The sequence below is a fragment of the Pinus tabuliformis genome, chromosome 5_2, assembly GCF_031772625.1.
Source record: "Pinus tabuliformis cultivar Carrire ecotype Pingquan chromosome 5_2, CPIR1, whole genome shotgun sequence".
In the NCBI taxonomy this organism is placed as follows: Eukaryota; Viridiplantae; Streptophyta; class Pinopsida; order Pinales; family Pinaceae; genus Pinus; species Pinus tabuliformis.
This window is the reverse complement of record NC_142306.1, coordinates 1,094,334,859-1,094,361,183: the sequence shown is the minus strand read 5'-3', so window position 1 is coordinate 1,094,361,183 and position 26,325 is coordinate 1,094,334,859. Positions and strand designations below refer to the sequence as shown.

The following is a 26,325-nucleotide window of genomic DNA, read 5'->3' as shown; positions in this document are numbered from 1 at the left end:
TGAATTGACGAAAGCCATTTTTATAAGTTTTTTGAACAAATGAGTTGTTAATTTGTTTATGTTTCACTTTAGAAAGGTAAATTTTGCAGCATTTTTATCCATTTTAAACAAGTATGAGTAATGTTTGAGTTTTTGCTCAGGATAACGGATTTTTCAGGCGAAATCGTTCATTTTCGACGAAAAAAAACATTAGAGTCACCTTTAAGCTCTTTTCTGACTCCTAAAACATGAAAAGATCGTCGAGATTTTCTTTTTAAACTCATTAAAATGGAACTAAAAAGACGGTCCACTTACAGCTCTTTTCCTGACCGTAAAAACATGAAAAGATTGCCAGATTTTTGTCGTTTCAAATTCGATATTGGTTATAAAACGACGTGTCATTGATTGATTTTTTACTTTTTCGGATCAGAGGAACTAATTACGAAAAGTACTCCTTGGTCGTAATGATCAAGCGGTTCTCTCAGGTATTATTTTATACTTTTTCGGGCTTGGGAGACACAAATTTATGAAAAAGGACAACCATGAAGTCTTCTTAAGTTTTTTCAGACTCTCTAAAATTGAAAAACGTCGAGTTTCTCCTATACTGGACTCGTTAAAATTTAACAGTAAAGGACCTGTTCAATTACAAACAGGAACGAACCACTCCTTCTTAGGGTTTGAATTTAAACTAAGTTGGACTCATCCGAAGGATGAGCTTATAATCAAGCAAATGTTATCCTCCTCAAGCTTGTCAAAAATAAAGAGGTACTTGCCAGAAATGGTGGGGGAAAAGAGAGAAAAATGAGCCTGTTTGTCATACTTTGTAACCACTCTTGAACACAACACTTTTATTCACCTGGGCTGGGAAATCCTTTGCCTAACAGTTGATCAAACCACATTGAAAGTCTTCAGTCGGTTTCTGGGTACTAACTTTGGGTCAATTGTCACCAAACCATCTGTCGTGTCGTTATGTGTTCAAGAGGTCAGTGCAAATAAGCGATTCATCTGCAAAATATCTGTCATCCATCTTGACCATCCCTGAGTCAGTCCTTGTAACTAAATTTCTTCAAACTTGATCTATGATTTCGTGTTGTGGGCTTGCCTACGACGGATCGTTTTCTATCGACTTCAGCTCATTATCTAGAAAGATGATCTAGAAATCGTCAGTGCCTTGGGATCTGCATGCCTCAATGGCAGGTTTCTCGCCTTTGACGATAGGTTGCATCATTGACCTTCGATCAAAGGATTCCGTGGCATGTTCGACATCAACACATCTATTCACATCTCATGGATTGTACTGAGTACTTTGAGAGCCATTGACATTACTGATGGTTTCTCTTACACTTGTTAACAGTTTATATCATTGATTGGTAATCAAGTGGTTTCTACCATGTTTGACTTCAACACATTCATTCGCATGGATAGATTCGTATTGTTTCGGGAAGTAGAAATGAGGACCCTGGATCTAGTTTCTGCCATCCAGGCTGTGAGGAATTTTGTATTCATTATACTATGGACTATTCATAAACAGATGGTTGTGTCCATACTGTGTCTACATGTGTCTATACTTGTGATGTATTACAAGATCATTCCTATGTCAGAGCAATAGTTAGTTTTCTAGTCAGTTTTGATCTGAGTATGGGAATGCCTACCTCAGCGATGATATGATCTCATATATATATTTTGCATTGAATGTTTTTACAGGTTCCAACCAGGCTCTCCACAAGATGATCCTCAAAATGATAAAGTACTTCACTCTTCCTAGATGATAAATGAAATCCTCATCTACTACAGACTTCGCACTTTAGGGGGTAATCTGTTACACAAAATATTGTCACCATGACTATTTGCAGTCAGTATGGGTCCATCATCACTTATACTGTCCTCCTAAGCAAGTCTCAAACCTCAGCTCTTCATGTCAAGCTTTGAAAATGAGAGGAAGACATTAAAAATCAACAAAGCTCTGGTTCCGTACTTTCTCTCACTGTTGCTTGCTATCCCGCACCCCCTGTTCACATTACCTGCGGACCTGCCCGCTCTGTCTCTAAAGGAGTGGGTGTGAACCCCTGTGAAAGTCAAAAAGGCGCAAGTTTATTCCAAAAAACTCACTTTGGGCTAATTCTAGATGATTCTAGAAGGAATTTTGACGTGGATTGTTCGCTCTTAGGTGGTTCATGCATCCCAAAAGAGAAGGAGCTAATCCCTTGATGAGAGGAGCTATCCCTTTGAAGGAGGACCTAGTAACTTCCCTCCATTGCACTATAAATTAAGGCATTGGGCTGGTTGCTAGGGAGGTTAGAAGCTGAACATTTTTTAGGGTAAATGCTGGTGGAATTGAGAATTCCTAGTTAAGCTTGAGAGGAGAGATCACATACCTTTTTGGCTTCATTGGGAAGAGAGTGAAACTTGTCAAAGTAGAGGAGACTTCTTGCTGGACCCTGGGAGGAGCTTGTATATCATCAAGTCACAAGTTGTAAACTTCTTCTTTGATTTGAATTAATACAATCAGATTCATTTTTCTCAACAAATTGTCTTATGTCATTTGTTTCATGAATTCCTTGATAATCATGATAAGTATGCTTTATGATATTGGCTTTTCAGGTGCTATTTAATTTGTTTGCTTGTTTGTGTTTGTAGATTCGCTACAAGGGAGCTCATTTGGATCAAAGGAGCGAGGCTTCCACAAACTTGCATTGGACCCAAGGTAGGCCTAAAACACTTGTTTGCCTTTGTTTATAAATTGCATATTTAGAGAAAGATAGTTTTTGATTGGCTTGCTTGTCACTAGATATCATTAGATACTAGGGAGGTCGATCTTGTCCACAAGAACCACTCATTCCGTGTGACAAGTACTACCTGTTGTCACTGCTCATTTGGCAAGAGACCCCAGGGGTTCCAAGCCAGACTTCTATAGGGTCAGAAGAAGCTTGATTTTGATGGAAGGGAAGCAGATCTATTCTACAGGAGAGCTACTCTACTGCATCAATGAAGAAAATAACATGCAAGCTTAACTCACACCAAACCTTAGCTAACCAATTAAACAACTATGCTGAGAAGAATCAGAAATTAACACTAACCTATTGTTGTTATCTAAGTTGCAGAGAAAAAAACAAAAATTAAATAAATAAATATAAAAATATAAATAAAATAAATAAAAATAAAAATAAAATAAAATAAAAATAAATAAATAAAACAAAAAATAAAATAAAACAAAAAATAAATAAATAAAAATAAAAATAAATAAATAAATAAAAATAAAAAAAAATAAATAAATACATAAATAAAAATAAATAAATAAACATCAAAACTAGGCTAAGGGGTAAACAATGAAACTAGGCTAAGTCTGTGTCTAAGCGGAAAAAGCAATCGGAGGTCAAAATGGCAAAAAGAGGACGTGGGGGAGAAAAAACGCACAAGGGTCGTTGGATCAGGGGGGTGGAAGGCAAACAGATGGCTGAGATCAGGTCGCAGGAGAGTAAATAGCAGATGGGCGGACATGGTGGACTAACAGGATGCACGGCTGGGATTATATCGCAGAGGCGATCTCCAGATGGATGGCGGAGAACATGGGCAGAAGAAAACATGCAAAAATGGTATCAGGTGAAGTGATAGCCGTCAGATCTAGCAGGGCAGATCGATGGTGGAGTTTGGAGCGTGAAAGGAAACGTGTAGGAATGATGAGCGAGTTTGGCAGGTGGTAAGCGGGATATCACGCATCCTCAAAGCTGTAAATGGTTTTGGGGAATTTCACGCGATTAGCCTCCATGACCGACATGTAGCATGGGGAAACCGCCCATATCATGTGCCCTCAACCCGATAACAATCGGAAGGAAATCCACGTGATATGGCGCGAGGGCCGTCAGATTTGGCAAGGTAGATCTACGGCAGAGATGTGACCGAGCAAGTTGGTGAGCGAGTGTGTGACAACCGTCAGATCTGATAAGGAAGATTGACGATGGGGATTTAAAAGGCAAAAAGTCAAATGCGAAAAGTGGATTTGGCAGCCATTAGGCAGTTTGGCTTGTAAAAAGCGTTCGACAGTTAAAAACCATTTGAATGTGGATGAACAGCTTCTATTGAGCTTTTCATGCTGCAAGAGAATGAACGGGGAATGAGAGTGAGGGTGAATAACAGGGATAGAGAGTGAACAAGTTGTTGACCATTAAAGGGGCAGAGTGACAATGGACTCAGTGGCTGTGTTTAAATGACAAACTCCATGAAAACAAAAACCCTGTGTTTTGGGGTTGTTGTGGGGTTTCTTCCTCACACCATAGTCCCAGAGGGAGGAGGTGAGGCCGAGACACCTATGAGAAACCTTGTGGATCTTTTTCTTTGCCAACCTACTGATTTGATGAAAGCATGAATGGAACAAACTGAAACACAGCTGCTCTACGCTGCACTACTGTAACGAAACTGCAACTACTCAGCAACTGAACAAAAAACAGGAAGCCACTTCAGTAAATGAACAAGAAACCATGAATCTATGCCGAACCACTAGAATGAACATGCATCTACTTAATCAAATGAAAAATCAAACATGCATCTATGCTACTGCTGTAATGGAGATGAACTGCTTAAGTAAATGAACATAAGACATGAATCTATATTGTTGTTGTAATGAGAATGCATCTAATTAAGCAAATGAATAGAAAGTAGGAAGCTAAGCTACTTAACAATATAAGAAAGAGGAGATTTGGCTGCTAGGGTCGGGCCCTAACCCAAGTGTTAGGATATTCTGACACATAGGATATAGTTAAGTTCAACTTGGTCTAGTGTAGAGTTAGGTAAAGTGTGTTTCTTTACCGTTGTACATTTTGTAACTTACAATCCGACGGTCACGATATGTAGTGATCCGACGGTTCATTCTCTCCTCGGTATTACCGACACTTGATCCGTGGCTTGACACCCGATTGGTCCATGAGTTCTATTTAAAGCGCATGGAGGGTCATTGTTCGAGTAATCCATGCATGAGAGAAGCTTATGTAAATTTTCATTCTTTGATTAATAAATTGCCTGTAGTACCCACGTTGGGACAGGCCATGGACTGTTTCCCTCTTTGAGGGTTTTAACCACGTCAAAAATACTGGTGTATTGATCTATGATCTGGTTGTGAGCGGTGTCCTTTTGGTGTTCTTTCTGAGGAACTTACCCTGTAAATTCCTACATGGTATCAGAGCTATTTGAGGGCCGCGTCCGTTGGTGATCCAAATCTGAAGCCGGTAGAACTGCATGCGGCTGTCGTTTCCTAGATCTGCTGTTTCTGACTGCTTTCGGGCCGAGAGGACTGCTCTGTTGCGTTCGGAGCATCTGTTCCAGTGAGGAACCCCTTTCGTTTCACGCGAAAAGGTTTCTGGTAGCCCTAGCTGCGTCATTTTTCAGATCGGGAGGTATACAGTGTTTTTTGCAGTTTACTGTTATTTTCTCTCTGCTTATTTCGGTTTCGATTTATTTAGCTTTTTTTTAACCGGATCTATACCTTTCATTTCTGCGTATGCTCTTTGCCCTGCGACTCTGTGCGATCTGGGCAAATCAGAAACAGAAAGGAAGGATTTTTCTCATGCGTATGCTCTTTTCCCTGCACCTTAGTGTGATCTCGGAAAATCAGAAACATTGAGAAAAATATTTAGTTTTTCGGCTAAAGCTAACTTTGAGATTTTTTTTAAAAATTTCTAGTTTTTTGGCTAAAGCTAACTTCGAGCCGCAAGGTTCGTTTTTCTTTGCATATTCGTGTTGGGTTTTGTGTTTTGTGTTTTGTAGGGAAAAAGAGCTTTCTCAAGGCAAGCACGCAAACCAAGCCCCCCCCCCCCCCCTCTCTCTCTCTCTCTCTCTCAAATTTTTTGTATAGATCAATTGGTTCAAAGCTATTTTAAGAGAGTAGAGGTCTTGGGTTCAAGTCTCCATTTTGTGGGGGCGGATTTTTTCATTCCCGCACATTCGCGCACTTTGCCGGCAACGTCAACAATTTTTTTTCAAAAAGCCATAACTTCTTCATCCGGAAGCCTTTTTCAGAGCCGTTTTTTTTAAACCGCCTATTTTTTCGAGATCTATCCATTGGAACACTTACTTTCAGCATCTTCAGCTTCAGGTTTTTTTAAAAAAATGGAAAGTCCATGCCAAGTCATTCTTGACAGCACTAACTACTTCCAATGGGTAGCCTACATGGAAGATTTACTTAGAAGTAAAGGTCTCTTCAGAATAGCCACAGACCAAGAGAAGAAACCAAAAGATGAAGACAAGGCTGCAAAATGGGAAAATAGACAAGATCAAGCACGTGGTTTGATAGGGATGTCTATTTCTCCTGATCTTAGATTCCACATTGCAGAACTTGAGACTCCTCATGAAGCATTAGAAAAACTCGCTAAAGTTTTTGGGATTAAAAATGAAATTAGAGCCCATCAACTTGAAAATGAGTTGCTTACTTTGGATCCTAATTTTTCTTGCATTGAAGATTTCTTGTCCAAATTCAAGACCCTTAGATATCTCTTGGAAGGTGTTAAAGTTAAGAAAGAAGATGGTAACCTTATTTATTCCATCCTTACTAAGTTGGGACCAGCCTACTCTGTATTTGTTTCCACTTTCCATTCTACAAGGGAAGCTTTCATTTGTCAAGGAAAAGACTACAAGGCCCCTTCCTTTGACTCCTTTTGTGATTCCTTAATAAGAGAACAAGAAAAACTCTTACACCTTGGTCTTCTTAATCTTGGAAACTCTTCCACGAAAGCGTTAGCCGCCCAGCAGCAACCAAATTCAAAGAATCCTAAGAAGTCATATCCTCAAAAGAATGGTCCTAAACCAACTCAGCCTCAAAATGAAAGATCATTTCAGCAAAATGATAAGACCAATAAAAACAAATGGAAGAAGACTGATAGACATTGTAACTTTTGTAATCGAGATGGCCACTTAGAATCTAAATGCTTTAAGAAGATGGAAGCCTTGGAAGCCGCAATGAAGAAACATAACATCCATGTGGAGCCTACTTCAACTTCAACTTCCGGAATGGCACTTTCTGCATGTCGTTGTCAATCATCTCAGTCTGGTTATGCATTAAATGTATCTTCTTCTTCTTCTCATTCTCATGAGTGGCTCATTGATTCTGGAGCCTCTTATCACATGGCCAAAAACCAAGCCATGTTTTCTTCTTTAAATGATTGTAACACCAAAAATATATATGTTGGTGATGATAGATCTCTTAATGTTGTAGGGACTGGAACTGTTCATCTAGACAATGGTCAGTTTAATGATGTATTATGTGTTCCAACCTTATCCTGCAACCTTCTATCTGTCTATCAGATAACTCATTCAGGTGAAGGTAAAATTGTTGAATTTTCACCTCATGATGTTGTAATCAAGGATCTAAAAGATCCTAAACAGATTCTAGCTACTGGTCTTGCTGATGATTCCACAAGGTTGTATAAGTTTCACAACTTTGGGTCATCAAATCTTCCCTCAGTATTTGTTGCTCATAATGATGAAGTGAGCAAACTTTGGCATGAGCGATTTGGTCACTTAAACTATCGCTCCCTTCAGCATCTATGTAAAGAAAATATGGTGACAGGTCTTCCTATGGTATCTTGCAGAGATGGTGTTTGTTCCGGATGTGTACTCGGAAAACATCATCGGGACAGTTTTGACAAACGTGCCTCTTGGCACGCCTCAGCCCCTTTACAGCTTGTGCACAGTGATTTATGTGGTCCTCTTCCTGTTGCTTCATTCTCTGGCTGCAAGTACTTCTTAACTTTCATTGATGATTTCTCCAGACGCACTTGGGTATACTTCTTAAAACTCAAGAGCGAAGTATTTAACACATTTTTGGCCTTCAAAGCCTTTGTTGAAAAACAATCTGGACATCAAATTCTTAAGCTAAGAACTGATAATGGTGGAGAATATGTTAAAAACACATTCATCAACTTTTGCACCGAAAATGGAATTCAAATGCAACATACTGTTCCATACACTCCACAACAAAATGGTGTAGCTGAAAGGAAAAATCGCACCTTAAAGGAAATGGCTAATTGTATGCTGCAATCTAAAGGACTCAGTCTTAGTTTTTGGGCCGAAGCAATTAATTGTGCAAATTATATAATCAATCGCACTCCTACTAAGGTTCTAGAGAATATCACTCCAGAAGAAGCTTGGAGTTCCATTAAACCAGATGTAAGTCACTTTCGTGTGTTTGGAAGTGAAGCATGGGCCCATATTCCAGATGAAAAGCATAAAGCTTTAGAACCTAAGAGTGAGAAATGTACTTTTGTTGGATATTCTGAAGATGTAAAAGGTTATAGACTTATTCCATTTAAGTCCAAAAATGTTATCATTAGAAGAGATGTAAAATTTGATGAAAATAAATCGGCCTGCGAGCCTAGTCCGGCGGATGTGCCACCTCTTCCTATCTCTTCTACTTTTGAAAACATTTCTTCTTCAGATGATGAAAGCGAGGATGATAATCCTCCCCCACCTTCTCAGGATCCTCAACTTCCAAGATGGGTCCGTGCTACTCGGGATGCAGCAGGTGATCTTGCCGGTGATCCTACAGATCAGCGACGTACACGTTCTCAGTTTGAAAGAGCCTCTTCTTTACTGGCTCAAGCTCCAGTAAATCATGATCCTGACACTTTTGCAGAAGCTTCAGGCCATCCACATTGGGAAGCAGCTATGAATGAAGAATATCATTCATTGATGACAAATGATACATGGGATCTTGTTCCTCTACCAAAGGGACGCAAACTTGTTAGATGTAAATGGGTTTACAGAACCAAGTATGGACCAGATGGGAAAGTTGATAAACATAAAGCTCGTCTCGTTGCTAAGGGCTTTTCACAGGTTGAAGGCATTGACTACACTGAAACCTTCTCCCCTGTTGCCAAAATGAACTCTATCCGCCTTGTTCTTTCCCTTGCTGCCTCTTTAAAATGGGAAGTCCATCAGATGGATGTTAAATCTGCCTTCTTGCATGGGGACTTGCAGGAAGAAATCTATATGGAACAACCCATTGGCTTCATACAAACAGACTCCAGCCTTGTTTGTCGACTTAAGAAATCCCTTTATGGCCTCAAGCAAGCTCCTCGGGCTTGGTATGCCAAAATGGATAGCTTTCTTTTAGAATCTGGCTTTTCTAGGTGTCATTCTGACAATACTGTCTACACCAAGAAAGTGGGCAACTCTCTTATCATCCTTGTTCTTTATGTTGATGATCTTATTCTTACTGGTAGTGATCCCAACCTTATAAACCATGTGAAGTCCAGCCTTAAAAAGAAATTTGAAATGACAGACTTAGGACACTTACACTATTTTCTCGGTCTTCAAGTCTTGCAATCCAAGGAGGGTATTTTCCTTTCCCAGTCCAAGTATGCTTGTGATATTCTTCGTCATTTTCACATGGAAGACTGTAAGCCAGCCCCTTCTCCCTTTCAGTCTGGAGTCAAACTTTCAGTCTCTTGTACTTCTCCTGAAGTTGATGCTACCTTATACCGTCAACTTGTAGGAAAACTCTTGTATTTAACCCATACTCGTCCTGATCTTTCCTTTGCTGTTGGCCTTGTTGCTCGTTTTATGCAAAACCCCCGTGAAAGTCATTGGAAAGCAGCTAAAAGAATACTTCGTTATGTTCGAGGTACAGTACAGTTTGGGATTCATTACAGTGCCAAAGCAGCTCCTCTGTTAGTTGGTTTCACTGATTCTGATTGGGCTGGTGACCCTGATGATCGGAAGTCTACTGCCGGTTATGTCTTCACTCTTGGTTCAGGACCTATTACATGGGCTTGTAAGAAACAGGCTGCCATTTCTCTTTCGTCAGCAGAAGCAGAGTATCGTGGTGCCGTGGAAGCTAGTAAGGAAGCCTTGTGGCTTCGTCAGATCCTATCAGAGTTTGGCTTTGAGCAGCAGCATCCAACCACACTTTGGTGTGATAATCAAAGTGCCATTCAGCTATGCAAAGATCCAGTCCAGCATCAGCGCAGCAAACACATTGAACTACACATGCACTTCATCAGAAAGCTCATTCATGACCATGTTCTTGAAGTGCAATATTGTTCAACAGATGATCAGGTTGCAGACATCTTCACAAAGGCTCTCACAGAGGCGAAGTTCACTAAACTTCGATATATGCTTGGAGTTCAGGAAGTTGTCACTAAGGGGGGATAGGCTCTAGTGCCTCCTTCCTTCTCCTATTGTGTCATATTTGTAAATCCTTCAATCCTATCCCAAGTTGTTCTTAAGGGGGGATGTTAGGATATTCCGACACATAGGATATAGTTAAGTTCAACTTGGTCTAGTGTAGAGTTAGGTATAGAGTTAGGTAAAGTGTGTTTCTTTACCGTTGTACATTTTGTAACTTACAATCCGACGGTCACGATATGTAGTGATCCGACGGTTCATTCTCTCCTCGGTATTACCGACACTTGATCCGTGGCTTGACACCCGATTGGTCCATGAGTTCTATTTAAAGCGCATGGAGGGTCATTGTTCGGGTAATCTGTGCATGAGAGAAGCTTATGTAAATTTTCATTCTTTGATTAATAAATTGCCTGTAGTACCCACGTTGGGACAGGCCGTGGACTGTTTCCCTCTTTGAGGGTTTTAACCACGTCAAAAATACTGGTGTATTGATCTGTGATCTGGTTGTGAGCGGTGTCCTTTTGGTGTTCTTTCTGAGGAACTTACCCTGTAAATTCCTACACCAAGAGCTTCAGCCCTCTGAGTTAACTCGGTGTTGGCTCAAATCAAAACTCATCTTCATTATCAAAGAATATTGTATTACATCAAATTGTTACAAGTCAAAAGGTCTGAATACTTCCAACTGACTGACTGCCTAGCTGACTAACTTATGACTGGCTAAAAAAATTGAGGTCCTAAGCCTCTTTATTTATACATCTGAAGTCTCAACGACTTCCCTCAAATTTAGGGAGGTACAACTCCCAACTTAATGGTAACTTGTCCTTTCACTTTCACTAGCTCAGTTGCCTTTTAGTAGGGAGGTTTCTTGTACTTCCACTTGCTTGGTTGTCTTTTAGTACTCCTGATTTGGTTGTTTGTACTTTCAGCTGATGGAGGGATATTTGAATGGATGGGCAGTAAATGAGGAGGATTTACCTCCTATAATTCCTCTTTCTTGTCCCATTCGAGTTTTTACCAAGGTATTTTACCATAGTTCCTTGCTTTTACCTTTTATCCCTTCATTTCCCTTGCTTTTATCATTTATTCCCGCATTACATGCACATTAGACCACAAAGCAAAATATCCAACTCTAACTCAACCCATAAGCAAAATATAATCAAAAGTATGCAATAAGTTGTGAGAATAGTTGGTTTGATTAAGCTAGGAGGTGAATTAAGGCCAATTAAGGCCCATATAATTACTCAATGATGAGACTCATCACCCCTGAGCTGTAAGAGCTCACAAATAATACCAAAATATAGCAGTAGAGAGACATCCAAGGCAAGCTAAGGAAGATGAGTTTCACTTCCTCCCAACACCACTGATGGTCAACTCCACCATGTAGATCTACATAGTAATTTAGATTAGGAATTTCAAAATCAATTTGAAATCAATTGGCTACTCTCCAAGTCTCTCACTCTCATAATATCTTTCAAATCTCTCCAACTCTTGGTATCACAATGCATCTCCCTCCCCCTAAGTGAGAATACATGAGACACATATATAGGAGGAGCAACAAATTCTTGTCATAAAGGAGGAGTAATATGCATGCATTGTATTCCATTTAGAGGAGTGCAACTCATGCCATTAAGGAGAGGTATGCATGCCTTAGTTAATGATAGTGTAACTTATGCATTAAAGAGAGCATAAGAGGAATATTTTATGACATGTCTTTAATAAGTTGAAGAGGAATATGCCATTATTTGATGAATGCATAAAATAGAGTGTAATGTATTATTAAAAGAGAGAGATTTACATAGATCCATGAGAGACATCAAGGAGAGAGGTGTGAAATGATTGAGGAGATGAAGGTGACTTGTAATTCTTTTTTAAAAATAATATCATAGTCTCATAAAAGATAATAATAATATTAATAGTATTAATAATATTGAGGATTAATTTGAGATTGAACGATTAGGAGATATTAATGATAAGTTAAGTGATTTTCCTTCAACTATACTTGATTGCCAATTTATGTAAGGTGATTTACTATTTTTGGAAAGTCATGCTTGAGATGCTAGACATGACTTTCTATTTTTAGAAAGTCACTCTAGGATTGTTAGAAAAGAGGTTTTATTAAGGAAATTCATCCCTGAGCTTCCCATGAGTGGTATTTTTCTTCCGAAGAATAGGGATTCCGTACCCCTATTGCATGCATCTTCGTGCCTTAGTAGATTGAGGACTTTGTGCCCTAATCTACTCTAAAGATCCAAGATTCCACACCTTGATCTTTTTAAATATTCAGGACTCCACACCCTAAACATTTTATTATAGATACAAGACTCCACGTCTTTATCTTTCATGGATTTAGGACTCTGCGCCCTAATTTCCATGGCTTCTCATCTACTCTGCTTTGAAACTCCACACTTCACCTTAAGGTACTGATTGTGAGCTCATATCCATTTGATGGTTCATTGGTAAGGCCTTGTTCCAAGACCTGCACACATCACAATCTCATATATGAAAGGAATCAATGAATTTCATAATTAACTTATTCACATTTTACCAAAGATTGTGCATGACTTCCACAACCATTTTGGTTCTAGAGAAATGAATTCCATAACCATTTAAAATTTGAACATCCTTGTTTGAAAATAACCACGTTCCATATCACATCCTGCTCAATACAAGATTAAGCATATAAAATCATAAAAATCATGTATCATGGCTTCCAAATTCATTTATAATTTGAGCATCCTTATTTGCCAATAACTATGTACTTGCCACATCTTGCTCATTACAAGATTAAACATATATAATAATATAAATCGTGTATCATCCATAAATCATAATTATCCATATGTTCCACGTAACCATGATCATCCATGGATCTATGTGTCTCAATCCTAAATCAACATCCATGTCATACACATATTGCCAAACTAATATACCAAAAGAGAAAAAATAGATAATATGTTCTTAAACAAAATCAATTCTTATACACACAACCATAGATATTATCCTAAGAACATAACAACTAGGTGACCCAAACCAGGTCTATGGCATATAAGCATGAACATGAGTTTCTCACGCATAATATTATATCATTATGTCAAAATCACCCTCTCTAAGTGTCATCAAAGCTATCTCACCAAGACGGGACACTACAATAGGGATAAGACCAAGAGGCCAAGTTGGGAGAATTCTACCTCATCTATGCAAAACAACCTCCAACTCACTGCTCTAAAAGCTTCTAGATCACGAAGCTTCTCATCTTCTTTGGGAAGATTGCCTTTTTGGGGATCATCTCGGGTATAAAATGGAACAAAGTGATGCCATCGCAGGTCAAGCGTGATGCAACAAGTGACCATCGCGGTTTTTAACCTCATAAGAGCGATGAGTCTCAAAATTAGGGTTTTAGAGCTATTTCTTTAGGGGAAAGCTCAAGGCATTTTCCAATCAATGTTCTAGGGAGGATATGAGTTGCATATTTGAATAAGTACACTGCATGATGGTCATGTTTCGGGCACTTCAAGGTATGTCACAAGGAAGTGCAGGAGGTGTGACAAAATACTATGTAACAGATGCCCCTAAAGCATGAAGGCAGAATGGGGAGTGATGGCTGAGATGCTTTATGAGCTTTTGCAAGGACGAGGACACACACTGTCAGGAGACCTGCAAATCAAGGACGCATATACATATACATATCTAAGAGCAAGACATGGATCTACGGCATGGGTGCAACCATCCAAATAAGAAGGATCATCTATAAATCTAAGATCCAAGGTATGGACGCAACCATATGATATAGAAGGATCATCATCATAAATATAAAGTCCCACGGTATGGTCACAGCCATCCGTATAAAAGAAACATGTGTACAATCATGAATACCATATAACTCCACACAGCCTTAGTCATATCAGATAGGACTCAGGGTCTTGCGCTCCATCACGACTCGATCAAAGTATGAATTCTAACATGCAAATGAGCGTGTCACAGTCGAACATGCCAGAAAACCACCTGATTACTGGCCATTGATGTAGACCATTAACAGGCACGAGAGGAACCACCCATAATTACAATGGATCTCAAGGTACGACAATACAATCCGTGAATGTGATAATGAACCTAAAGTCGAACACTCGTGGAATCATCCGAACGGAGGCCAATAACGAAAACCTATCGTTAGATGCGAAGAACTTGCCATTGAGGCATGCAAGCTCTAAGGTACTGAAAGGGAGTTTCTAAGTCATCTTCCCGGATAATGAGCTGAATTTGACAGGAAGTGACCCGTTGAAGGAGGGTCACAATGATTCCCCCATCATCGACATGAAATGAGGAACAAAATGGAATAAGTTTCAAGACTGTAACCATGACTCAAATTGTGTATAGGTAAATAACTGCAGATTGGACTTCTCTTGAACATATTGGCGACACAACTCCGGAGTGTGGCAACATTAGACTCAACATAGGACCAAGGGTCATAATGACGAGGTGGAATAGTCAAATGAGAGGAAAAATGGATCACCCAAACTTGAAAGGACAAGTGACTAAGTGAGGATGTCCCAAACCTGACACGAGAAACAGATGAGTATCATGTTCAAGAGCGACATGTTTCCTATACAAAGGATGTTTCATCTTCATTTCCCCCCCACTATTTCTATCGAGTACCTCTTTATTTTTACCCGGGCTTGAAGAGGATACCATATGCTTGTCATATAAGTTCATCCTTCAGATGAATCACACAAGACAAGGAACTCTCCTCCAAATCCCTTTGATCATAGACCAGAAGAGGCCACAGCTTCCAAGAGGTTCTCATAAGATGGGAGAACAAAAATCTGTAAGGGATACATGTCCAAAGATCCAAATGAAAAATCGGGCTCTAATGCCCATAGTACATGGTGTACTATATCACCTACTAGATCATCAATAGATGTGGGCATGGAACAGGTGGCCACGTAATTAACCTGCGTCGAGGGTGATACTGCTTTCACATAAGAACCATTTAGGGATGATGGTTGAGTGGGAGTTGATTCAGGACCAATGAATGTAAGCTGATCAATGATCACAATGTTTCCTTCATGCAGGAAACACATCACTCAAAAGAGGGAAGAGACAAGAGCTCCCATGACATAAACATAGTCATGACCAAGGAGTAGATTAAAATCCAACGGGCCTTGGAAAACCATAAAGTATATATAGACAATATTTCCTCCCAAAGTAATAGGAAACTTAGGAAGGATCCCTAACAATTGATTGGTTCCTCTATTAAAAGCTAACAGATTCTGGGTGACAAAGACAAATTGAGGAGAACCTAAATATTTCCAAGAAGTTGAGGACATAATACTAACAGATGCGCCCTCGTATCTGACTGTGCTAGGTACAGCCATATGGTAAGCTTGTACTGTAATCTGAAAAGGCACATAAGATAGAAGGCGATATCCTGCCATTCGACTCCAATCAAAAGAAGTGACTAAACTACTCAGTGGGGGTGTCGTAGGAACATGAGAGCTGCCCCATTGCTCCATGGGAATAGGAGAACTACTCTCATGCATCTCAGGAAAGGGGGGATTTCCCTCCAGTTCATTTGAAACTAAAGAAACTAGAAGAACCTGAGCAGTATGAGGTTCACTCTCTACCGTAAAGGTACAATTAATTGAAGGCGAAGCCAAGTCTACCGGTTTCTCAACCAATGGTTGGTCGAGAACAGACTCATGAGACTCACTTTCAAAGAGAGTGGGTTTGACCAAATATGACTTTTGATCAATCATTCGATCAACTAGTGAAGGATCAGGAGAAAGATTTCGATAACCAGTCGGAAGGTGAGGCTAGGAAACTGTAAGGTTTTCCAACTCTTTGGGAGCTTCATCCATAAGAGGAAAAAGGTGAATGGGATGATTACCTTCACACAAATTATAGGGAAATTTTAATTTTCCCTTTTTCCCATAGGCTTTATTGTTACTAATTGAGGGTTTGTCACCAGCATGATCGCCATAGGTTGATTACAAAGGTTGATGTGAACATATGGACCACACTTCTAAGACCTTGGGAATACCAGGACAATTCTGAAGAAGGTGGTCACCCTTACATAACATGCAAGGGAATTTTACTTTATGGGGATGTTTAGAAGATTTTTATACATTAGTTGCTTCCATAATAATAATTTTTTGGCTGCCCCTTGCTTATTTTGCTTCTTCTTCATCATCCTCTTCTTCTTCTTCTTAGCTTCCTAGTTACTAGAATCTAGACTTTCACCAGGCGAACAGGAAGAACGAGGTGAAGAAATGGGCGAAGAAGGCAAGGGGTCAACTTTAGGATCAATATGAGGATGATGTTGTTTAGGTGGAGGAGAACTTGGTTGAAACACAGCTTGAACACTCGGAACCACCGAAGTCGAAAACAACCAAACTGGCAGACCAATGGTCAATCCAAGAAGGGACAACATTGCCATATAAGGAGCACCAACATTTCCAAAAGAAGGAAAAGGACTAGGATTCCCAATAGAGGGGTTTCCTTGATTGGTAGACTCTGGAAATGTTGCCATTAGTATCAACCTAAGATCTACTAAGGAGTAATTTGACAGGAAGGATGTTGTTCCGCAGTCAATTAATTTTAGAATTTGAAACAAAAACTTTGCCTTTTCATGTTTTAAGAGTCGAGAAAACGACGAAAAGGTGACTCTAGTCGCTTTAATTAGTTTAACGTGCTTGAAAGGACAAGTGCTCGATGATCTTTTCAAATTTAAAAATTCATAAAAGATCGAAATGACCACTCAGGTAACTCTATGCAAACAGAGTACCAAGTAGCCGTGAACTGCAATATACACCTTAGCAAACAAATTTACCAAGGACTTGACGTACGTGCAGGCAATCTCCCCGAATGTTGTGTTCGGTGTATCACATTTATAGGGTGGCATTCGACTTCCTATGGATAAAGGATTGCAACCTATGAGGGTCTCCCTTTATATACTCGATGGTACGGGGAGCACAAGTCCATGATAGCGCTGTCTAATGCAAGAGTGAACGACAATTGCTAAGTTTTAAAGACACCAGAACACGTCTCTAACCTAGACCACTAAGTGTGAATGTTAATGTTTCAAATGATCCTTAGATTAATTGATAGATTTTAAAGTTGATCTTGAAATTATGTTTCGATTCTGAGGCTCAAAATGATGTCACCTGAACACCTATGATGCAACTATATGAGAAAAGGAAAACTTTTGTTTCTATGAAAGTTAGACTAAATGCAACTAATAATGCATCAAACAAAATGAATCATGCAAAATGCCTTCCACTAACTTTAAATTTCATCTTCCAAACGCAATGCCAAAAGTAAAAAATATTTTCACTTTTCACTATCCTAAATGCAATTTTTCGAAAGCAAAATGATTTTGACTTTACAAAGATGCACTTATATGAATTATGCCTTTATTTTCATTTTGAATGATTTGATGCACCTAATACAATTTTTTGCTTTCAATCTTCCAAAAATGTGATCTATTCTCAATGATGAATCTCAAAAAATAACTTCTCAATGCAACTAATCTAATGCATTTCACAAAAAGTAAATTTCAAAATACAAGCTAAAACAGATGCAAAATGATGTTTTCAATGATTTCTATAGAAAACAACACTCAATCAATCAGCAAAAAAAACATCTCAATGACACCAAGCAACATAAAACATTGACCAATTGACCAGAAACCCTAGAACTTAGTCAGATTTTACTTTGAAACCAATAAGACAAATTTTGCAGATTAATTAAGGAAATCAATAAAAAAAAACTGACAAATCCAAGCATAGAGGATGGGAAAAGACCTTAGGGTCCAAGACACACTAGATTCATAGGAAGAAACCTAAAAAATTCTCACATTCAAGGATCATCGCTACTTTATACACCCAAACCCGCGATTTCGATACTTTTCATAGGCAAAACTACGATGGCATTACTACTTTGTATAGAAAAAATAGTGATGATTTCAGAACGACCAAATACTGAAGAAAAAAAATTCATCACAATTGTAAAGGTAAAAATTGCGTTGCCATTGTGTCTGTTAGGGCTAAACCTGCGATGGGAAAGGAATATGGGAAAAAACTAAAAATATTCCAAGAAAAAATCTAGACTTAGCACTCTAAGGTAGTAATCAATGATGGTATAAACCTAGACTGATGCAGGCAAGCCGAAAAATCTATGGTTGGTCAAACTAGTCAAAAGAGCAGGGTGAAGGATTGGATGGAAAGGATCATAGGCTCCCCAGTAGAGTCACCATTTTTTTGACAACGTTAATCCTCTATGCGGACAGAGATGATCCCTCTAGCCCAATGAGTGGGTCTAGCAACTGAAGTGACAATCAACTAGACATCTTCATAGGTTATAATTGAAAAGAAGAATGAAGGAGATGGCCTACCTGGTTCTGATGCTATTCTGATTTCCTTTGTTGAGGGCCTCAAACCACTTGTGTCACAGACTTGTTCCTACTTCTATTAGTGTATATGTACTTGCACAAGTGATCAAGAAACAACAAAGCATGCCAAAACCAATATCAAATCCAATAATCAGCTACTTAACTGATCAAGGAATGTCAAGCTAAATAATACATGAACATATATATTTTGGGAAGATGAACCAGAAGTTGTATATTATTAGGAAATAAAGGGAAGATTACAACCAAAGCCTTGATGTTTATAGGCTCTCCTTGAGTGGTAATCCAAGTCCAAGCCAAGAACTCTCCAAGCACTCCTTCTCCAGGTCAAATGAATAGCCTCTAGGCACAATCTTAGCATAAGGGTGCAAATAGACATAGACCAACCCAACTCTAACTTGACCAACCATTTGTGAATAGGAAAAGAAGAATATATAGGTTGGTAAAGGGAGTTAGGATCTCTCCAAAGATAGGAGTAGGTCCTCATCTCAAGGAGGTAGTTCATAGGGATAATACCAAGAGGCCAAGTTGGGAGAATTCGACGTCATCTATGCGGAACAACCTCGAGCTCGCCACTCTGGAAGCTTCTAGATCACGAAGCTTCTCATCTTGTTTTGGAAAATTACCTTTTTGGGGATCATCGTGAGTATAAAAGGGAACAGAGCAATGCTATCATGGGTCAAGCGTGATGCAACAAGCGACCATCACGATTTTTAACCTCATAAGAGCGAGGAGTCTCAAAATTAGGGTTTTAGAGCTATTTCTTCAGGGGAAATCTCAAGGCCTTTTTCAATCAATGTTCTAGGGAGGATATAAGATGCATATTTGAATAAGTACACTACATGATGTTCATGTTTTGGGCACTTCAGGGTATGTCACGGGGAAGTGCTGGAGGTGTGACAAAATATTGTGTAACAGTGCTTCACCTACTTCTCCTCCTGAAGGCTTCTTGTTAGACTTCTTGTGCAAACACTTTGTTGCATAGTGCCCATATTTGTGGTAGTGAAAACATTTTATCTTGCTTAGGTCCTTCTTCTTGCCATTTTTCTGGCTAGACTCTGACTTTCTTTGAGAATTATTTCCCTTCCCAACCAAGGAAAAATTATCTTCCTCCTCAACTTTGGATGTTACTCCATCTTTGGTGTTCCTTTAGATTTCTTCCTACACCAAATTGAACCAAATTCTCTCCCAATTTGGAAATTTGTCCCTTTTATTTATAGAGTCTTGGTAGTTGTGCCAAGATTTTTGAAGTCCTAAGAGAGCTAGGCTCACAAGTTTTGAAGAGGAAACATTTTCTCGCACTCCTTAAAGTTAATCTCAACATTGGGTGAATCTAGAGAGGTAATGTGGAGTGGTTTCATTTTTCTGCATGTTAATGTTTCTGAGCTTGTCCCTCAATGCCAATTTCCTGGCATCACTGTTATTTTTGAATAAATTAGTGAGGGTCTTCCACATATCAAATTAAGTCTCTTTGCCGTGTAAATTCGAGACTATGTGGTCTCCCACACCCTCCAAGATGATCCTCCTTGCTTTTGCAGTATCCTTCTTCCACTGGGCTAATTGTTGTGCATTCGATACTATTGGTTTTGGAATGTCAGTTTTTGTATACTCTAGAACTCCATTATTATCAAGTACAACTTCCATCATATCCTTACAAGCTATGAAATTCAAGTTTCCATCCAGGACATACTCCAATCTCAACTAGTTGAAAGACATTTTCTCGTACGGAAGAAAATTGCTTCATTGAATCTACATATGGAAATATCTGAAGGAGAATATCTATTGACTGTTTTATATGGTTATTTTTTCTTTGATACCATGTAGAAATTAATAGAATTTTTTTACTACTGATGAAATCGAACTGAAATCAAGAGATTACAAATTTCCTCCACAATATTGTGGAATGGAAATTGTTATCACTTAAGAAACAATTTACAAATTGTTCACATCAGTTTGATTGTAAAGGTTAGGTGCTAGTCTAGGTTTAATTTTTTGTTTACTTTAGTGTCTAAGTCATAGGAGTCTTGTTAAGAGTATTGTCGGTATGTATAAAGCGGTCAATTCTCTGTTTTAAGTCTATCATTGGTCTCACATCTCACATGGATATCATATGTCCAAACTCATTTCAAAGCCGAAATTGTCTAGGTGATTTCGTAGCACCTGTAATCATTTTAAAGTGGTTTTGCAGCACATAAATCCTTTTTAGCAGTTTCGCAGCGCAACATGTTTTAGGTGATTTCGTAGCGCATAATTCATATTTTGCACTGGCTACGCTACGAAATTGGGGATTTGTTCGAATCCATAGCCATTCTTTCACAGCTGTCATATCCATCAAAATCCATCAACAATTGTCAGCCTATACACTTCGTCTATCATATCCGACCGCTTATCCTCATCATTAGGTCGTTAGGTGTCTTGGTACTAGCACATGTTTGCAGTTGTATTTTACTTAGCGGTTTTGGTCGTTCAATCAGGGTTTTCAAAATAGTATCAGAGCAATCAGGGAAATGTTCTTGTGGTTTTTGCTTCTATTCTTCGAATTTGGAGCAGTCTGAAACTATTCCTTGTAAACAATCTTGAGCTCAGTTTTCAGGGATATTCTCATTGTACTGGATATTCTGTTTTCTGAGATTTTTCACCCAGCTGAAAGACACACTTGAGATCCGCGATTTTTATACACAACCTAAACGAAAGCCAAGCCATCCATATCCTCGGAAGGCAGGCACTGCTAGTCAAATTGGTCCATCAACAAATGAAGAGGAGAACAGGTCACTATCAGCAGTTTCATCTGCACCTGACAGATTGTGTGCAGGTTCCAATCTAGGTGGTGAAACTCGGAAGAACGCAGCATTTGCTCCATACAATTCAAGACTGGGACCACTTCAAACACATGATAACATCAACTTGCAGGAAACAAATATGGAATCATCCAGTACAAGCATTTCACCATCAAGTCTCAAGCTATTTGGCCAGACGGTTTTAGTTCCAACTAATGAGTCAGGCTTAGATGTTAATGTTAAAGGAGCTTTCCAAGAGTTTACGTCTCATAAGAAGGAGAGACACTCATTAGATGGTCAAATTCCTGAGAATTCAAAGTTGGAAAAGATGAAAGGATCGTTGCATAATGTTGGTGTGAAAGCTAAAATGAAAATAGTTAAATCTGAGAATGCCTCGGGGGTGACATCCAATATTCCACCATCAGACTCAGGGACCAGTATGCTCGAAGGTAGTGGTGAATCAAATGCAAATCTGCCCTGCAGGGAAATTCATACAGCACAGCAGGACTCGGATGAGCCGCTATCTGAACTGGATAACAGCATGATTCCCTTTCTAGAGAGCATCAAGCCTCTGTTCCTATATCTATTTATTTGAGACATATTCCAGTGCAAAATGTTGAAGGAGGGGCAGAAGAATGTGTGGCAATCAATACACTGAATGGTAACGGATCATTGTCTGACACAACTGGGAAGATGAAGGCAGATGTTCAAACTTCACAGCTAAACGTTTTTCCACCATTTCCTGGCATACCAGGTTTGTCGTGTCCCAAGTCTGGACATGCTGATGGTTTGCCAGAAGTTTTACCATCAAGTTCAGATCCCAACATAACTAGCTGTAATGAAGAATCCTGTGATGTAGAAATGCAGATAGAAAAACCAAATTGTCAAGTGGAAGAACAGGATGATAATGCACTTTGTATCAACTTGCCAAATGGAGAAACTAAAAACAGTAGAAAGGTTATAAAAGAAAGGTCATCAAGTGGTTCAAATACACCTTCAAGTGCTGACCCTGAAGTTGATCCCTGTTTGGGGATGAACACTGAAGTGAAGGGAAATAGTGAAAGGGATTTTGAGTTTAACTGGGTTGGTAGTGGAAGTTCTGATGCAGGAGGAGAAGAGGTATTAACCAGATTCATACAGTTATATTTGGAACAGTGAATGGTTTTATCGGTGTCATTGCATCTTTTTCTCAGGAGAAATATCTGTTTCTTGAAAAGTTGCAAGAAAATCTTGTCAAAATGATCAAGGGAGTAAGGTGCTTAAGCCATGAACAGTGGCGATCATTTAGCTATGAAAGGAAGACTGTGTTTTTGAAATTACACAACAGTTTCGTAGCACGCTACGAAACTACTGTAGCTGCATGTTACAATTCAGTTGATCAATTATGATTGACAAAGCGGCAAATCTTTTTGAAAGGTTTTTTCATCACACAGGTACATGAAAACGGTGGACAGCACATCAAGGACGTGGCAGTCTACTCTATTTTAGGACAATGGAAAACGTGGGACATTGAAGACCAACATGGAGCCTTGAAGATCCATCACAGCCAAACTAAAAGAGACCACTTGTCAGGGAATAAATCCTGATTGTAATAAATGCTACATTCAACATGATGTAGAATTAGAATCCTAATTGTTTTAGGATTCTAGAGCTGTCAATTAACAGTCAGTTGTATTTATTAGTTAGTTAAAGGGTTAATAGGTGTCATTAGAAGTAGTTTTCGAGTTCCCTTAATGTTTAAGGAGGAATCTCGATCAGTTAGAATAAGAGCTCTATATATAGCTGAAACAGCAATGTAATCAGGGTTGGAAAATGTTAGAGAAAAAGACTACTTTTGTAAATGATATGCAGGGATTGATATATACAGAAGCAGTTGGACTTTTCTGAAGCTGAGATTCTTAGTGTACTTCAGTGAGCTTCATCTTTTATCTTTGAAATGCTTTACTTCCATAGTCTTAATGCTTACTTCTCAGGATTCATGAAGGATTTTTTATGTTCAGAATATGTGATGTTGTCCTTTCCTTAATTCTTACAGTGGTATGGATGTATAATCACTCAGAATTCACTGAATGTGCTCTGACTTCCTGTATACATTCATAAACTGTGTGGTCCCATATGAGTTTATGTTCTGAATGTTTAAATGCTGAATGCCCTGACTTCCATGTAGGTATTAAACTCTGATCTATCACTTTAAATTCTTTCCTTTTGAATACCTTGATGTATCATTACTCAGAATTCATGCCCACATGCTCTGACTCCTATGAACTTCAAGTTATTGAGACTTTCTTGAATGTGTCACTCTTTCGTTGAAGTATATACAAGCCTCAGTTTTATAAGAAGAGCCATTTGTTATCCTTATCTCTGTCGCTGACTCCATAGCCCAATGGTAGCAAGTCTCCATCTTCCAATCTACAAACATATAAAATCACAAACCATAGAGTTAGCCATCTATCCATATATTTAATCAATATCATTAACCCTTTGAGAGAGCCCTCTCAGGCTAAGGAGGCTAAGCCTTAGCTAAAAGATTGGTTTGAAATAGTTACACTGAGATAGTCTGATCAGCAGCCTATCAGGGTCCTATTTTGGTGATAACAGAAATCACAGTTTAGAAACACATGCAATGACATGAAACCATTAAAACCACAAGAACACAATAATTTTATAGGGGAACCCAACTGGGAAAACCCCCTCTGTTGCTTTTCCTTAATGAGATGAGAATGATAAATTATTACAATGTCTTGCTTCAATTCGTAAACGCACCCTGCACTATAAACTTGTTTTCCTCCTGACTATCTATCTCTGGCCAACACTTAGCCAATTCAAGGCCCCAATTTCCTCCTATTTCCTTGCACAACCCTAGATAAACTCAACTCCTAAAGAATAAGAGAATTCCATATTTTCTTGCACAATTACCAAGGAATAGATCACCTGCATCAATGCCAAGTCTGTACACTCAACTAGTATACAATTGACAGTTACAATGTGCCTTTTTCCTCCAATCCATCTAGGAAATTTGAATTCCATGCATTCCTGGGATATTTTTAGTTAATTGACTACTTTAATTGATATATCATTGAGTTAACAACAATTCTATTGCTCAACTGACCTTCAACTGGATCAATTAATTACTTGAGCTCAGTTAGCTGAGTTCAACTGAAAATAACTGAACTAGATTGCTAAATTTTAGAAATCACTACATGCATGACTCTACTTGTAGCCTATAACTTCAATTTACTGAGCTAACTAGTAGATAAGGCCATGTCACATAAATTAACTACAATCCAAGTCATCTTGTTGATGTGGAAAATATAATTACTAAAATTGACTAAGGCACAAGTCAAATTTAGTATTTCCTGCTACAATTTCTAACACACAAGCCAATCCAACAAGAAGGATTTTTGGAAGCACTAGTTAATTGGTCTCTAATTCATTAAAACTATTGTAGGTCATAGAGTCAGGTAGCTAAGGTCACCAATTCAGAGGTCGCAGAGCTCTTTCCCAAGAAATAGGATTTTAATTTTTGTAATTAATAATCCAACTTATTTTTTTATATTCGATTTTTATGGTTCGATATTGTCACAACCCTAGGGGATCCTATGGCTGCAAGGCACCTTGGTGGGCGCACCACGACCCCTTGAACATGCAACACCAACATGTTTCGTAATTTCCTACTGTAGTGCACAGTTACTTCACCCAAACTACACCTCACAATAAGCTTGCTTATATAATCTCCATATTATTGGTTACTTAATAGAAAGTTATAACCCTCTAATATAGTGCAAGTAAACCTTATTTTCACTTCTACTTCAAACCATATTGTCACTTCTAATTTAGTTTTATGTTCAACCATCAATTATTCAGTAGAAAATATAAATACATCACATCATCGTCATCCATACAAATTACACTTGCACAATTTTATATGAAATGACCACCCAACCTTTAGGTTTTATAGAGATCACAAGGTTACATAAAATTTGAGACAACGGTTCGGTCTCAAAAAAAAACAATGCCAAAACCCTTTTACAACCTAAGGAAAAACAATATCACCCGAAATCACCCTACATGGGTCACCCTGCTACCCACCTTGGTTAATTCGATTTGAACCTTCTTGCTTTGCTTGGGGTCTACATGACCATAGCCCCATCAAGCTTCTTTGCCTCCTTTTGTTATTGTCCTACTCCTCACAACTTAACCTGCAACCTTAGCCTTCTCCTTTGTCTTACGACCTCCTTCGTTCACTCATTTTACAAATTTTGTGATTGGATTCATCTTGTCTTCTCCTCGTGCTCTTTACTCTTATATATATGGCACTCAAATCACCATTTTCTTTCTCTTCCTCACGGCCCTTTACGTATGTTTGGTCAGATCCATCATTTGGTTGTAGTGCCTTTAGGTTGGGCCGACCCTCATCATCCTAATTTTTTACATTCATTCATTGGTCACTCACCCATTGGTTGGACCTACAACATAGCCTTGGGTTGGTCCACTACTCAGATCACTTCACCACATGCTCACCCATCATTTGGTCCATCACACCCTTTTTCCCTTTTTTCGGGTCAGGTTTGACACAAGCGTTTGGTTTTTCACCATTTCAGTTAAATCATGTCAGTGTGCATGTCTTGGTCATGCCATCCCCATGTGATTTTCTTACCACCAAGACTACATGAAAGAAACCCCAACTTCGCTTTTACGACACCCATGTTGGTGTGCCATATTTCGTCACTTTTGTTGTGATATTTAAATCATACAATGGGGATGTCACCCATGGAATGTGTCTTAGTTAAATTCATGCTCAACTCCAGGGCATAACATCCTCTCCCACTCAAAATTATTTCCATTCCAATAATATCCCAACCATAACCCTCAATAATCATGTCCCACGGGATATAATCATGATGTGTAGCTTATTTAGACGATGTTTTTGATTGCATCTCTGGAAATCACTTCTACATATCACCATGTAATGGATCCTCTCATGTTAATCAACTAATCAAGTAGTTAACCTGGTCATCACACCAAACTCCATAAGAACTTATTCCTCATAGT

General features: G+C 38.8%; 1 pseudogene; it reads left to right on the top strand.

Annotated features, from left to right (window-relative positions):
* Nucleotides 1-3,465: 3,465 nt before the first annotated feature.
* On the top strand, nt 3,466-22,431 carry LOC149163058 (uncharacterized; annotated as a pseudogene).
* Nucleotides 22,432-26,325: the final 3,894 nt, after the last annotated feature.